This window comes from Pleurodeles waltl, chromosome 10 (assembly GCF_031143425.1).
Source record: "Pleurodeles waltl isolate 20211129_DDA chromosome 10, aPleWal1.hap1.20221129, whole genome shotgun sequence".
Taxonomy (NCBI): Eukaryota; Metazoa; Chordata; class Amphibia; order Caudata; family Salamandridae; genus Pleurodeles; species Pleurodeles waltl.
Window position 1 is genome coordinate 578,884,028 of NC_090449.1, and position 15,963 is coordinate 578,899,990.

Consider the following 15,963-nt stretch of genomic DNA (forward strand, 5'->3'; position numbering starts at 1 on the left):
ATGGTTCTGCTGGGTGATGATGTGATGTTTTGAGGTACATATCATTCCTCAGAACTGATTCAGCCCTGTCTGTGCCGACCCATTACATTGTTAGAGGTCGTCCCCATTTCCTCTACCTTGCTCAAATGATACAAAACCATGTCTACTTAAGCAGTGGTTTTCTCTCATTTGGATATAGGAACGACATGCATCTGACCCTTCTAAATATGACCATACCCAGACTGCAGCTGACCGAGAATAAAATAGCTCAGAGCGTGTGACTTTAACCTGTAGAGCCCCCCTTTACATGACACATCCACTTACACCTTGCATCTTCTCTTCCAGTTATCATCACCCTGTCCCACAACTAGGTCCAGGGTGAAATTATTATGCCTCGGAGAATTTCACAATAACCAAAATTCGTAGAACTGTGTGGATTTTGTGTCTGCAAAAATTTCAAATTTTTAAGTTGAGCGTTAGCGTTCGGCCTGCTGTATACTAAAGTATACAATAGAGTGAGTTCCAGCATTTTGATTTTTTAGTTGCAGTGCCCTTCAAAAATTCTTGCTTGCTAGTGGTCAGTTCTGCCTCTTTGTCCTGCCTTTTTTCACTTTGGGAGCAGCACAAAGTACTGTGTAATTGTGCTATGTCCTGTTTATCTCTTCTGTAAGGGATTTTTTTTTGGCATTTGCCTGTTTCACCTCAACAGTGTGGGTGCTTGTTCAGTCCCTCCTCCCCACCAGCTCCCTCTGTAAACATAAACCAACAGCAGAGACGGGCTTTTCCAGGTCCAGCTCGCTCTCTTTATTTTGAGTCTGTTTGGCAAGAAAAGTCCACTCAGTAATTTACAATGCTAGGAGCTCTAACTCAAGCAAACACCAGAGCATTGCATTCCCCCACCCCACCCCCAACTTTGTAAACTCCTAAGCAGACTTTTCTTGCCACACAAATGAAAACAAAACGCAGCGCGAGCGCGCTGCGTTTTTTTTCTTTTCAGTTGTGTGGCAAGAAAAGTCCAGTTAGGAGTTTACAACGGTAATAGCTCTAACTTGAGCAAATGCGTGACCCGTTGTATTGAAAATGCTCATTAAATGCTCTGGGTTACGTCCGATACTCTCATCTTCACAGGTGCAGCAGCCCCTCCCCAACCTAGCACGACTATCAGATGGCTCCTCTCACACACTCTATTACAATTGACAACCCTGACTTGACACAGCATGTGATGCGTCTCCTTGGACCCCTCCTTAGGGCATGACACCGAGGAGTCACCAGGGGAGACGCTGCTTCTGAACAGCAGCATTCATTCTTCCCTCCCAAGGACGATTAGTTGCTGCTATGCAGGAGTTCTCTCTTCGTTATCCCACTGAGTGGGTTATCCCATTCACTCAGGCCGGTAGAGATATCTCTTCTACACTACCTTAACAAATCCAGAAATAAACTGGAACGCAAGCCAATGACTTACCTCTTCTTGCACTTTTTTCACTTAATGGAGAGGCTCTGTCACTCTGTAAGTGCCATCTGCAACATATTCGCCATGCCTTACAGGCAGAGGGTGGCCAGCCTTTTCTTTACTTTTGTCAAACCAGGGTGCCACAGAAAGTATTTAGGAGTTCGTTGGAAAAATCAGATCTTTCATCATGGAATCCTTTCTCAAACAACATACAAAATAATGCCCCTTCTTACAATACAAGTGAAACTGAAAGAGACAGTAGTTTAATGCTTAGGACGCAACAATGAGTAATGTGCTCTCTGCTGGGATGTTTTCCTATGTTGAACAGGTTTTATTCTGCACACGCCCTGCTCACCCATTCTTTCTGTGGTCGATAAATGGATCGTTGAGTTAATGACACCTGTTACAGTGCCATGAAATGCCGGAAAATGCTTTGGAATGCTTTTACAACAACTCACATTGTACGCACCTTTCCTCTTTTTATTCCCTGTTGCTGGAATGCTCTGCTTTTGGACTCTGTTACACTAGTGTCTGCAACTAATTTCATTCTTCCACACCGAATACATCATTGTCCTTTTATCACATTTCCGACACGCTGTGCTGATTTTTTCCATTTGGTTGCCAATAGTGGGCTTCAAGTGGGGGGACTGACCAAGATAGACACTATGCAAGTGACATCACAGCACATGACAACACGGCGTGTGAAATCGCACCTGGAATCAAAGGTAGAGGCATCACAACCCATGACCTGACAGGAAATGACATCACAAGAAGTAAGATTTGGTCTTAGGACCTTATGCATATGCTTACCGCAAGAAAGCAAAGCCTTAGCTAGGGATCCCTTTGCCCGTCGCGGAGCAAATGTTTTCTTCAGCTTGGGCCGAGTGTAAAGTGCAGAATAATTGTAAGTTTTCCTTTAGAAGGTGTGTATTTTAGTGTTATTGCTGTTCTTTTTTATTTATTTTTTTAAGACAGGAAATAAAAGAGTGCAGGAAATAAACAGTGGAAAATGAAATTAGCGAGGAAGCTGTGTAATTGAGTTAAGACATGCAGCACCTAGTGTCTGTCAGAGGCAAAATGCCTACAGCACCTGGTATTCCCAGGCGGTCTCCCATCCAAGTACTAACCAGGCCCGACCCTGCTTAGTTTACGAGATCAGGCTCATTCAGGGTGGTACGACCGTAGGCAGGAAAAGCTGCAGTTTCAGCTCTCTTCTGCTCACCAAGCCCACCGCCCGGAGCCTGCTGCTCTTAATCGCACCTGCACAGGCTCCCCTTGGGAAGTCGGACATGTGCTCACAGAGGCCCAATGCCCCAACCCACATGGAACACCATTTTTAGGGTCGAGCCTGCGTTTCGCTTGCGAGACGCATTAGTAGTTAGCAAAGGGCTCGGAGCCCCACCCATGTCACGTCAGTGTCTTTCATTGGTTCGTGGGCTTGCCTTTCAAAATCTGCTTGCTTTCATTAGTGGAAGGCATGCATACGTCATGCCTTTTCCGGTGGTTAGCCCTCCTCGAGCGCAGTGACCAAGTACTGAAAACATACAAGGCTCACTGTTTTCTGTCCTGTTTGTGGACTACTTTAGCTTTTTTCGCAGCGCGATTTCACTTGGCAGAAGTCGAGCGCTTTGCATGCCATCGACCCTGTTACATAGTTAATTGCACTTTTGCCTGTTACATAGATAATTGCACTTTTGCCGATAGGTTTAATGTGGCAAGAAAAGTTTGGTTGGGAGTTTACAACAACTAATAGCTCTAACTCTGAGAAATGCGAGACCTGTTGCATTGCAAATGCTTGTTTGTAGTTTTCTATTGGAACCAGTCCCCTTGCTTGTATCGAGAGCAGCTGGTTTTTTAATGTAAGATATGCTTCGTGTTCAATTTTCACAAAAGGTACACCAAAATAAATTTTGCAAAATTTCACACAATATTGTTTAATGTTTTTATAGGATCACAAAACAAACTTTTACAATTTCTACCCACCACCACAAATGTTTTTTTTTATAACAGTTTTTGCTTTCTGGGTAATCATTGCCTGAACCAAAAGAGAGAAAAGAAGATGAAATGTAAGCCTCTTATGTTGTCCGGTAATGCTGCCTTACAAGCAACAACGTTTACATTACTTTCGTATATTAAAACGATGTCAGTCTCCCGTTGTATCTGTGTATACGCAATATTGAAGAGTATAGCGGATGAGGATTTGGAAGCAGCCGAAATGAAGTTCCGAGTTTCAGGAGCAATAGGAGTTAACGGGTAAAGTGAGAATAAGGGGGGTTACGTGTAGTGTGGTCAGTTTTACGTATTCATTGCGCTTTAGCTTCAGGCTTTAGGCCTTTGTGCACTTTGCCCTGAATATATTTTATTCATTTGCTGACAGCTTAGAGCCTCTGTGCACTTTGCTCTACATGCTTTTTATTAGGCTTCGTACTGTTATTTTTCAAATAGCCAGTTCTACGGTGTTGTTTTTTTTATTCATATCATACTGTTTTGCCTACTTCAGCACTGGAGTTCTCCATAACATATTTACTCTGTGCTTCAGTCAAGGATACAGTCTGGTACATTGCCGATAGACATGGTAGGAGTTTAGACTTGGCATTCCTGCGTAGGAACATTTTGTGATCACGATGACATGTTAGTTATAAAATCACTTCCTTGTCCCAATACACGCAAGAGGGAGATTCCGACCAGTGAACCACAACTAGACGCTGACTGCCTCGTTGCAGATGCTGAACCAAGATCACAGGTCTTTGCTCAGGTATGAGGTCTGATGTCTCCACAGTGATTCTGACAGGCAAGCTAGAAGCTTAACATGCTGTGCTCTAAATAGAACAAGCTGAGGGAGAGTAGAAACTGTTAGACAATATGATAGCTTTGTTCTTCTGTTTTACTCTCCTGGTGACTATTTCAATCCTACTGTGTTGTATCGTTCTGGTTATTGCGGCTCACGCCTTAATATCTAAAATACAGTCGTTTTATTAAAATATTTGTTGGACTTTTGGCCATACGCATGGTCATCCCTAGTCTTTTTGCCTCCTTCCTCCTGGTTTTTCTGACCTTTCGCTGTTGGCTCTAGGACTCTGAGCACTTTATCACTGCTGACCAGTGTTAAAGTGCAGGTGCTCTCCCATCTAAAGTTGGTATGATTGGCTTATACCTGATTGGCATATTTAATTTACCTATAAGTCCCTTGTACAGTGGTATCTCTATACCCAGGGCCTGTAAATTAAATACTACTAGTGGGCCTGCAGCGCTGCTTGCGCCACCCACTGAAGTAGACTTTCAAACCTGTCTCAGGCCTGCTAGCGCAGGGCCTGTGTGCGCAGTTTTCTGCCACAGGGACCTGGCATCTAAATTTACTTGCCAGGCCCAGGACTCCCCTTTTACTACATGTAAGTCACCCCTAAAGTACGCCCTGTGGGCAGGGTGCCATGTATGTAGAAAGGCAGGACATGTGCCATATTGCATGGCCTGTCCTGGTAGTGACAAACAGCCTAACTTGGTGTCTCACTGCTGTGAGTGCTGCCTTCTCATAGGATTGCATTAGAAATGCCCTGCCTTATGTGTAGGGGTATTGTCTGATTTATGAGGGCTAGCGTAGGCGTGTTTGGTATGGTTGTGATGGGGATAATAAATACTGCTTACTGGTGTGGGTGTATTTTTTATTACTATCACAGAAATGCCACTTCTAGAAAGTGCGCATTTATCTGTGCTTATGATTCTGGTGTTTTGCAGCTTGACTCCAATCCACGTCTGGGCAGAGTGACAGTTGGGGCTTTGTGCATACTTTTCAGACAGCCTGTACACAGGGAGGGTGGAGGTGTCACGGAGGTGCATCTACATACTGAATAGTCTTCCTGGGCTGAGAGAAGGGAGAGGCGGGGCACACCTACATTTGTAAAGGCTGTGTCCTGGCCTCACACAATAGGGTTGTTAACCCCCCACTGATGTTTGGAGCCTGTGCTGAAAGGAGAGAGGGGGCACTCCCAGAACCAGTTGTAACTGGCTGGAACCTCCTCTCCCTACCACTGTAAAACACTGTAAGAACTGACTATAAGTACAGGGGAATTTTCCCCACAATTTGAACATTCTTGGAACTTGGAACTGGACACAGAACGCTGATGAATGGACTCACCAGGAAACCGCCATGGACTGCTGCTGTTGTGCTGACCTGTGACCTGCCTGGTCACTAGGAGGAACTGCCACCATCTGCACCCTTTGTGCTGGCCTGTAGCTGAGCCCACCAGCCCTGTGCTCCTTTTTGCTTAAGTTGTTCCCAGGGGCAGGGTGCTGTGGCCCCTGACCCCTGCAACGATCCTTTAAACCTTTGCGCAGAATGCTTTAACCAAGAACAAGGCATTCTTGTAATTGCTGAGGCTGCTGAGGTGCCATTGCGCTTTGAAAGCGCTTTTCATTTGCTGAAAGAAATCACCGCCGCAGCCCAGGCTGCATTTGTCTTAGCGCTGTGGAAAGCGCTTGAAAGAAATCACCGCCGCGGCCCGGGCGCCGCATTGAGAACGGTCGCAAGGACCGCGCTGCTCATTGTGCCCCCGGGGCACTTGCCGGAGTTGCAGAGAGGAGCAGGGCCGCTCCTGTCGTGCTCCCGGGTGACGCGCGCTCTGCGGAGCGCCCCCGGGGCACACGCCGGCACCCGCTCCCGAAACTGCCTCCCTCGTGGACGAGGGACGGCAGGGAAGCGGTTCGTGCACCAGGCCGGGTGCAGCTGCCGCCGGAAGCCGGCGAGGGACCTCAACGGAGGTCCCTGCCTCTGATACTTCCTTTTGGGGCAGCCGCACCGCGGACAAGGGCGGCTGCCCCCTGGCACGCAGGACACGGGGAGGAACGGGAGTTCCCTTCTCCCCGGTCACTGCCCTAGGGGCGCGATCGCCCCCTCCACCCTTTAAACCTTTTTGGGCGACCTGGGCCCCCCTCAGGAGGGCCGGTGGAGGTCCAGGGGGGGCCCCAGTGATCACGGGTCCCAGAAGGGGCCCGTCAAGAAGTCAGAGAGGGTGCGTGCCGCCCCTCTCGGACTGCCATGATCAGGGAGGCCCCTGTTTTGCGCAGAAGAGCGCCGGGGGCCCCATTATTCGTTTCAGGAACGGAGGGTGCCTGCTTCATCAGAACAGGTACTGTCTAACATGGACCAATATGCTGATAATTTAAAGTTCTTTCTACAGACTTTATTTATTCTGTTATATTGCCTACCTGTTCTTTGATGTGTTGACATATGTGTGCACATGTTCCTTTTATGGGCATGACTTGCTAATATGTTTGCTTAACTTGCCATAGATTTTCTAATGTTCCTAGTATGGGCGTTTTATGATATTCTTATGACAAGTGTGCTAATGTGATAACGTGTTTCCTGACTACTGCTTATGTTGCAGAATACTGAGTAACCTGTGTGTTATGTGTGACTACTGCTAGTTTGCAGAGTAACTAATGTGTAACGTTCTGACAACTGCTAAGGTAGCAGGATAGTACTGTTATGTGATGTTGGTCTAATAATTACGTTGTGTACAATACAGTATATTTTCATATAATCTGGTGTTGTTTCCTTTGTGGTGGGGATATTGCGTCACATGTATGTGTGTGTTGTGCAAACGCTTTACGCATTGCCTCCGGGTTAAGCCTGACTGCTCGTGCCAAGCTACCAAGGGGGTGAGCAGGGGTTATCTTGGACGTGTAACTCCCTTGCCCTGACTAGAGTGGGTAAGTTCTGCCTGGCTGAGGTGCATACCCTAGCCAACCAGAAACCCCATTTCTAACATTGGAAGTCAGCGGTGAGGATAGGACTTGCGCTTGCACAATACCATTGTGACTCATTATTTCACTACAAGGATTGCGTTTAGACCATCACATGTTTGGCTTCTCTTAACTTTCTCTCTTTGGTCATTTTTCCTGTTTTCAGTTCTCACGCTTGGGTATTGTGGTTGTCACAGTTGAGTTATTTGTACCTTTTTAAGATGGGGCTTACCTTTGATTTAGAGGACCTGCCGTTTTACACGCAGGAGGAATTAGAGGGGTTCTGTAGAGAGAGAGGGCTGCCTGTAGAAGGGGACCTCAGGAGATCTCTGAATTTCTTTGAAAGGTTTGTGACATTTACCCAGGGAGGGAGTGTGCTTAGGGGGTACCCAGAGGATCCTGAGTGTAGCGAGGGTTCCCAATGGGAGGGCTCCCAGACCTCATCCCTAGAGAGTGGTAGAGAGACTGATCAGGAGGGTGAGAATGACCGGTTGGGGACGCCAGTTGACAGGGAAGGCCCCAGTGATAGGGAGTCCCTTGCTGGGTCCAGTGTAAGAAGCAGGGCTACCTCTCATTCCTTGACGCCTGATGAGCTAAGAGATAGGCGGGAAGAGAGGGACCTGAAGTTGCAGTTAGCGCGCCTAGCTGTTGAGGAGAGAAGGGCTGAGGTAGAGAAGGCCTTAGTACAGGAGAGAATGGCAGAGGCAGAGAGGGCCTTTGCCAGAGAAAGACTTGCTCTAGAGCGCAGTCTGAAGGTTCTGGACTCACCAGCGTTGCAGGTGGAGTCCAGTGGTGGCAGCAATGTACAGTGCTGTAGCAAAGATGTTCCTCACATACCCATAGATCTGGTACCTAGGTTCCAAGAGGGGGGTGACATACGTCAGTGGTTAAAGGAATATGAGAAGGCTCTGGTAGAGCGCAGGATCCCTGAGAAGGATTGGGGAACTGGCCTAGGGAGTTTTATTCCTGAGGAGGGGAGGGATGCCCTACTGACTCTAGAAGAGAGTGACAGGGAGGGGTACTCCGCTGTGAAGAACGCACTGATTGTGAAGTATGGTTTTTCCCCTGAGGAATACAGAAAAAGGTTTAGGGGTGGTAAGAAACTGTCCCACCAGTCTTGGGAGGAGTTTGTGGAGGCTTGCTGCATTGCACTAGATGGATGGGTGAAGGGTAGCACAGTAAACAATTTTGAAGGGCTGTTTAATCTGATTCTCAGAGAGCACCTGTTTCGTTGTTGTTTTTCAGAGTTACGCCAACACTTGTCAGTGTGTGAGCTCTCTGACCCCAGGGAGCTTGCAAAGGAGGCAGACTTCTGGTTGCGTACCAGAGGGTCTGGTGTGACATTAGGGGGTGTTCCTAATGAGAGTGGTCTAGGTGTTTCCCAACAAGGTGTGGTGGGAAAGGAATGGAGTGTCCCAGGTAGGTCCCAGTGGACTGGGATGGGTGAGGGACCCCATGTCCCGTCTCTGAGGAGAGGGAATGGGGCTGGGCTGAGGCCTAAGGTGCCCAAGATACCGTCCCAGGCCCCTGAAGGTTCCATGAGTGAACGCCAGGAGGTGAGCCTAACCTGTGCCGTAGGGCCAGCTGTTCAGAAGGATCCCATTTTGTCATTAGGACTTAGGCGGGTGGCTGGTGATAGCGTTCCGCCGGTCCTGGTGTCTGGTAGTCTCGCTCTACAGCGGAGGAGGCGGAAATCCAGGCATAGGGTTGAGAGGGGGCTGCGGGCTCCAGTGGAGAACCTGGAGGGTCAGGGGTCAGCTCTGAGTGCAGAGCCCCCCAGGAATGACCTTGGTGAGACCATTTCTGGGCTGGGAGGAATCCAGACTCTGTCCGATGGGCAGAGGTCAGGAGACCTGCGCCAGCCAGACTCTTGTGTGGCCCTTGGGGAAAGTGTTTCCCTGATGGGGGGTAGGTGTGCCCCCCAGGAAGTCCTGGTGCGCCAGGCAATGATTCAACCGCAGGGTGGTGACTCTGGGTTGGATGATCAGGTTCAGGGGGTAAACTCTGACCTGATGGGGAGTACGTGTGCTCCCAAGGAAGTCCTGGTGCGCCAGGCAATGGTTCAACCGCAGGGTAGTGACTCTGGGTTGGATTGCCCGATTCAGGGGGTAAGCTCTGATCTGGTAGGGGGTAGGTGTGCTCCCAAGGAAGTCCTGGTTCGCTGGGCAATGGTCCAGTCTAAGGGTGTCGTCCCTGGACTAGATAGACAGGTTCAGGGGGTAAACTCTGACCTGGTTGGGGGGGCGGTTAGTGTGCTCACCCCCCTGTGTGAAACTTCTGGTGGCTTCTCCCGAGGTGGGGAGACGCAGGACTCTGGAAGTGGGGTTCAGGGAGGGGGAAGCCCGCCCCGGACCCCGGTGCAACCCAAGGGTGTCGTCCCTAGGTTGGGTGGTCAGTCGCCAGGTAGTGATCCTGGGCTGGCGAGAAAGTTGTGCAGGGCTGCTGTACCCAGCACCCTGGCAAGTGTGGATTCTGGTGATACCCCTCCTAGGAGAGGAGGGCGGGATCCTAGAAGGAGGGGTAGAGGGAGGAGAGCCTCGCCTCTAGCCCCTGTAGAACCTATGGGTGCGGACCCTAGGTTGGTGGATCAGTGGCAGGGTAGAGCCCCTGAACCGATCGGAAATGGAGTGGAGACAGGTTGCTTTGCGCCTGGGGCTACCGCCCCCCACTCATTATGGTTTCAGAGACCAGAGGCTCCTAGATGGCCTGGGGCCTGGTTCTGGCCATTGGCAGCTAGAGAATCCCCGTGGGTTGGTCTAGGCTGCCTGGGACGCATTGACAGAGAGATCCCAGTGGAGTCAGGAAGGCGTAGAACTGGAACATGCCCCTGCTGTTGTGGGCCTGGGTCCTTGTTCTATCGCCCCAATCAGGAAAGTACATCAAGGTATTGATTGTTCTCCCCTGGATTTTGGCTGGTAGGGGGTTGTGTTGGACTTTTGGCCATACGCATGGTCATCCCTAGTCTTTTTGCCTCCTTCCTCCTGGTTTTTCTGACCTTTCGCTGTTGGCTCTAGGACTCTGAGCACTTTATCACTGCTGACCAGTGTTAAAGTGCAGGTGCTCTCCCATCTAAAGTTGGTATGATTGGCTTATACCTGATTGGCATATTTAATTTACCTATAAGTCCCTTGTACAGTGGTATCTCTATACCCAGGGCCTGTAAATTAAATACTACTAGTGGGCCTGCAGCGCTGCTTGCGCCACCCACTGAAGTAGACTTTCAAACCTGTCTCAGGCCTGCTAGCGCAGGGCCTGTGTGCGCAGTTTTCTGCCACAGGGACCTGGCATCTAAATTTACTTGCCAGGCCCAGGACTCCCCTTTTACTACATGTAAGTCACCCCTAAAGTACGCCCTGTGGGCAGGGTGCCATGTATGTAGAAAGGCAGGACATGTGCCATATTGCATGGCCTGTCCTGGTAGTGACAAACAGCCTAACTTGGTGTCTCACTGCTGTGAGTGCTGCCTTCTCATAGGATTGCATTAGAAATGCCCTGCCTTATGTGTAGGGGTATTGTCTGATTTATGAGGGCTAGCGTAGGCGTGTTTGGTATGGTTGTGATGGGGATAATAAATACTGCTTACTGGTGTGGGTGTATTTTTTATTACTATCACAGAAATGCCACTTCTAGAAAGTGCGCATTTATCTGTGCTTATGATTCTGGTGTTTTGCAGCTTGACTCCAATCCACGTCTGGGCAGAGTGACAGTTGGGGCTTTGTGCATACTTTTCAGACAGCCTGTACACAGGGAGGGTGGAGGTGTCACTGAGGTGCATCTACATACTGAATAGTCTTCCTGGGCTGAGAAAAGGGAGAGGCGGGGCACACCTACATTTGTAAAGGCTGTGTCCTGGCCTCACACAATAGGGTCGTTAACCCCCCACTGATGTTTGGAGCCTGTGCTGAAAGGAGAGAGGGGGCACTCCCAGAACCAGTTGTAACTGGCTGGAACCTCCTCTCCCTACCACTGTAAAACACTGTAAGAACTGACTATAAGTACAGGGGAATTTTCCCCACAATTTGAACATTCTTGGAACTTGGAACTGGACACAGAACGCTGATGAATGGACTCACCAGGAAACCGCCATGGACTGCTGCTGTTGTGCTGACCTGTGACCTGCCTGGTCACTAGGAGGAACTGCCACCATCTGCACCCTTTGTGCTGGCCTGTAGCTGAGCCCACCAGCCCTGTGCTCCTTTTTGCTTAAGTTGTTCCCAGGGGCAGGGTGCTGTGGCCCCTGACCCCTGCAACGATCCTTTAAACCTTTGCGCAGAATGCTTTAACCAAGAACAAGGCATTCTTGTAATTGCTGAGGCTGCTGAGGTGCCATTGCGCTTTGAAAGCGCTTTTCATTTGCTGAAAGAAATCACCGCCGCAGCCCAGGCTGCATTTGTCTTAGCGCTGTGGAAAGCGCTTGAAAGAAATCACCGCCGCGGCCCGGGCGCCGCATTGAGAACGGTCGCAAGGACCGCGCTGCTCATTGTGCCCCCGGGGCACTTGCCGGAGTTGCAGAGAGGAGCAGGGCCGCTCCTGTCGTGCTCCCGGGTGACGCGCGCTCTGCGGAGCGCCCCCGGGGCACACGCCGGCACCCGCTCCCGAAACTGCCTCCCTCGTGGACGAGGGACGGCAGGGAAGCGGTTCGTGCACCAGGCCGGGTGCAGCTGCCGCCGGAAGCCGGCGAGGGACCTCAACGGAGGTCCCTGCCTCTGATACTTCCTTTTGGGGCAGCCGCACCGCGGACAAGGGCGGCTGCCCCCTGGCACGCAGGACACGGGGAGGAACGGGAGTTCCCTTCTCCCCGGTCACTGCCCTAGGGGCGCGATCGCCCCCTCCACCCTTTAAACCTTTTTGGGCGACCTGGGCCCCCCTCAGGAGGGCCGGTGGAGGTCCAGGGGGGGCCCCAGTGATCACGGGTCCCAGAAGGGGCCCGTCAAGAAGTCAGAGAGGGTGCGTGCCGCCCCTCTCGGACTGCCATGATCAGGGAGGCCCCCGTTTTGCGCAGAAGAGCGCCGGGGGCCCCATTATTCGTTTCAGGAACGGAGGGTGCCTGCTTCATCAGAACAGGTACTGTCTAACATGGACCAATATGCTGATAATTTAAAGTTCTTTCTACAGACTTTATTTATTCTGTTATATTGCCTACCTGTTCTTTGATGTGTTGACATATGTGTGCACATGTTCCTTTTATGGGCATGACTTGCTAATATGTTTGCTTAACTTGCCATAGATTTTCTAATGTTCCTAGTATGGGCGTTTTATGATATTCTTATGACAAGTGTGCTAATGTGATAACGTGTTTCCTGACTACTGCTTATGTTGCAGAATACTGAGTAACCTGTGTGTTATGTGTGACTACTGCTAGTTTGCAGAGTAACTAATGTGTAACGTTCTGACAACTGCTAAGGTAGCAGGATAGTACTGTTATGTGATGTTGGTCTAATAATTACGTTGTGTACAATACAGTATATTTTCATATAATCTGGTGTTGTTTCCTTTGTGGTGGGGATATTGCGTCACATGTATGTGTGTGTTGTGCAAACGCTTTACGCATTGCCTCCGGGTTAAGCCTGACTGCTCGTGCCAAGCTACCAAGGGGGTGAGCAGGGGTTATCTTGGACGTGTAACTCCCTTGCCCTGACTAGAGTGGGTAAGTTCTGCCTGGCTGAGGTGCATACCCTAGCCAACCAGAAACCCCATTTCTAACAATATTATATAAAACTTATACTGTCTTTGTCATTTGTATATGAGATCATATTGGAAATAAGAGAGTTGGGTTGGATCTGAGTGACCACGACTTCCCTGAGAAGTTCCAAAGATGTCATGCGCTCGGCTGCCAAATCATTCCTTCCTCATGGGAAAAATGAGGCACTGCTAGTTAGCCGGAGCAAAAACCGGATTTAGGGTGACAGAGTTCTTTACACGTGGGTCAGACTCAGTCCCCCACACCGTTATCGATCCTGCTGCCTAGAAATCCAGTAGTCTCATTTAGAATAATGAGAGCCCACGTGATATGGCGCCGCCAACGTTTGGTCTGGCTCTAATGTTTGGGTCCGACTGACTCTCTTGGTCTCATATATATTTTGACTCCTCGGTTCCGTATACGGAGACGTCCGTGGGGCTGAGGCTTTCCGCCGCCACGGGATAGGTGCTTCCTATTGCTTAGTGGTTGGTTGTTCAAGCTTGAACTTTGAAAGGAAAACCCCGATATTGGTGTGCCTTCTCTGACCTGGAGCTATTTTTTTTAAATGGCGAATCCTAATGTAGTGAATATAGCAATCAATATGCGTCAACCGCTCACAGGACATCTGTTGGCACATGGACTGACGGTCCAGGGGCGTCCAGTCACTTTTGTGGTGGACGCCCATGCAGCCTATAGAACAGAACTTTTTTATTCTTGGGTCGGATTTCCAGCAGTGGATGGGGGTACAAATACTTTTCACGAATACACTGTTGCGAATGTCCCTGGACAATACAGGGCTTACGCTTATTTAGAAATACCTCTATCTTATCAAGAACACCATAATTGGCTTGATAGCGCCCTCCCACACACAGTAGCACAAGTTAGGTTAGGTCCGCTGAGTAATGATGGTCCTACCTGGCCTCTATTGGCTACATATACACCTCATCCTGCGGTTGCTCAATTGGCAGTGGTTGAAGTTCGTCGTTTATATACAGAATTAACGGCTACATATAGACGATTAGTTCAGTTTGTCATGCAGACACTAAATACAAACGCAGCGCGTGCTGCTCCAGAGCACCCACAGGCAGTGGTTCCGGGTATTAATCTGGCCACTGTACACTCAGTTATGGGTAAGGTACCGGCTAAACGTGAGGAGACTCCATTTTGGCTGGCGCAGAAAATTAATACGCTGGAAGCAGTATTTCCCCATACGGGACCTCAGGATAAACATAGAATTTTGACGATGTGTTTGCCGTATGGGATGGTTCCTCCGGTGGACCTTTGTAATACCTGGGGCGCGGTATTTGCCGCGCTCTACACTACGGCACACGGTACACCGACATTAGCTAATTTACCGGACGTGCTTAAACAAATTCAAGATGAATATGGGGCTGCCCCTGCCTTAGATTTGGGCATGCAGTTGCTGGACAATTTTGCCACAGTTTCTTCTATTATTTTGAGTAATCTCAAGGGAGAGGCAGTAGCACTAGCAGTGCGAATGCGTCTTCGGGATGTTCCGATGCTTAATCAGGAGCAGGAACTTCCAAAAATAATAGCGGAAATATATTCTAGTATTGGTCGAGATAGCTTAGGTGCTAGACCACAGAAACCCCAGTTACAGGGTAAAAATAATAAAGATAATGCTAAACAGCAACAACCTGAGGGTTCGAAAAAGCGCTGGGAAAAGAAACAGCAAACACCTAAAAAAGATAGTGGGCAGTCTCCGCAACCGGAGACCCCACAGAATAAGTATAATCTCAGGAATAGGGATACTTTGAAGACGCCTGATAGATATCAATATACTGATACACGCCAATCTCGTTCCTTTCAGGACTCCTCGGAAAAGAGAAGTGAGAGAGGTGGGCGGTCAGAGCGGAGGACGGAGTACGTGAAACCGAGACAGGATTCACAACGCTCGGCGGAGGTTTCTATTAAACAAGAAGAGAAACCGCTGCAACAAAAACAGCAATTTAAAAAGAAGAAAGTGGCAGCAGTCTCAGTTAGACATGCCGCTCAAGAAGAGAGTTCTCTTGACGAACAAGACATGGGCGTTAGCACTGTTAGACAGCGAGGCAGAGGTCACAATAGTTCGCCGGAGTCTTCTAGAGCATCTGGAGGTGAAAGCAACTGATGACTTCATACAAGTCGAGACGGCGGATATGCGAGTCTCTGATCCTGATAGAGTATATGAAGTGACTCTGCGATTGGAAGGGGACATTGACCGTATTGTAAACGACATTTTTTGGGACCATGTGGTAAAATCATATGATGTTCTGCTGGCCGAACAGGATTGGCCACCTGACTTTGTTCGCGACTGCCCGGTTGGGGAGGAGGTTATTACACCTTCCTTCTCACCACTTGTTCCGAGAGAACTAGCGGAGTCCTATAGTAAGTCATGGGCTCTAGCACAGGCTCCCGCCCTGTATAGAAATAACGTGGGGTGGGATAGACAATCACCTTATCATGTAATTCCGATAAAGGGCGAACCTCAGCCACAACCGCAGTATCCTATCAAATTTGAAGCAAGGGCATCGGTTAGGAAAATTCTTACACAATTGGAGTACCAGGGTGTAATTGAGCCCTGTGTCTCGCCGATGAATAATCCCTTATTTCCGGTTGCTAAACCGGACCATTCATATAGGATAGTGGTGGATTACAGACATTTGAATAGTCATACACGCACATATGCAATACAGAATTCACATAGCGCAGCGCTTATGAATAATATAGTGCGTAAAAAATACAAAACAACGTTAGTTATCTCGAATGGATTTTTCTGCCAGAATATAGCACCCGAAAGTCGGGACTATACCAGTTCAGTGCGTTTGGCTCTCAGAAATTTTTTTGTCGTTTGCCTCAGGGGTATAAGAATAGCCCAGGACTGTTTTCGGCTCGTGTAACTGAAATGCTGCACGAGTTCGACCCTGAAGCGTTATCATATGTTGATGACATATATTAGACAGACGATGAGATTCTGCAACATCTAAGGCGTGTTTCGCGCATTGTTGTGGGGTTTGCTGATATTGGCTATAAGTTTAATTTTAAGAAATCAAAGATTGCCTTGCTCAGCGTCATTTTCCTGGGATATGAGTTGTCGAGTGAGGGCAAGAGCTTG

At 49.0% G+C, this 15,963-nt stretch overlaps 1 protein-coding gene and 1 pseudogene across 4 annotated transcripts in view; both read right to left on the minus strand.

The window, feature by feature from the left end:
* ADCYAP1R1 (ADCYAP receptor type I) overlaps positions 1-15,963 on the minus strand; it is an 813,459-nt gene that overhangs the window by 625,779 nt on the left and 171,717 nt on the right. The window lies entirely within an intron of this gene.
* Positions 2,508-2,616, minus strand: LOC138262497 (5S ribosomal RNA; annotated as a pseudogene).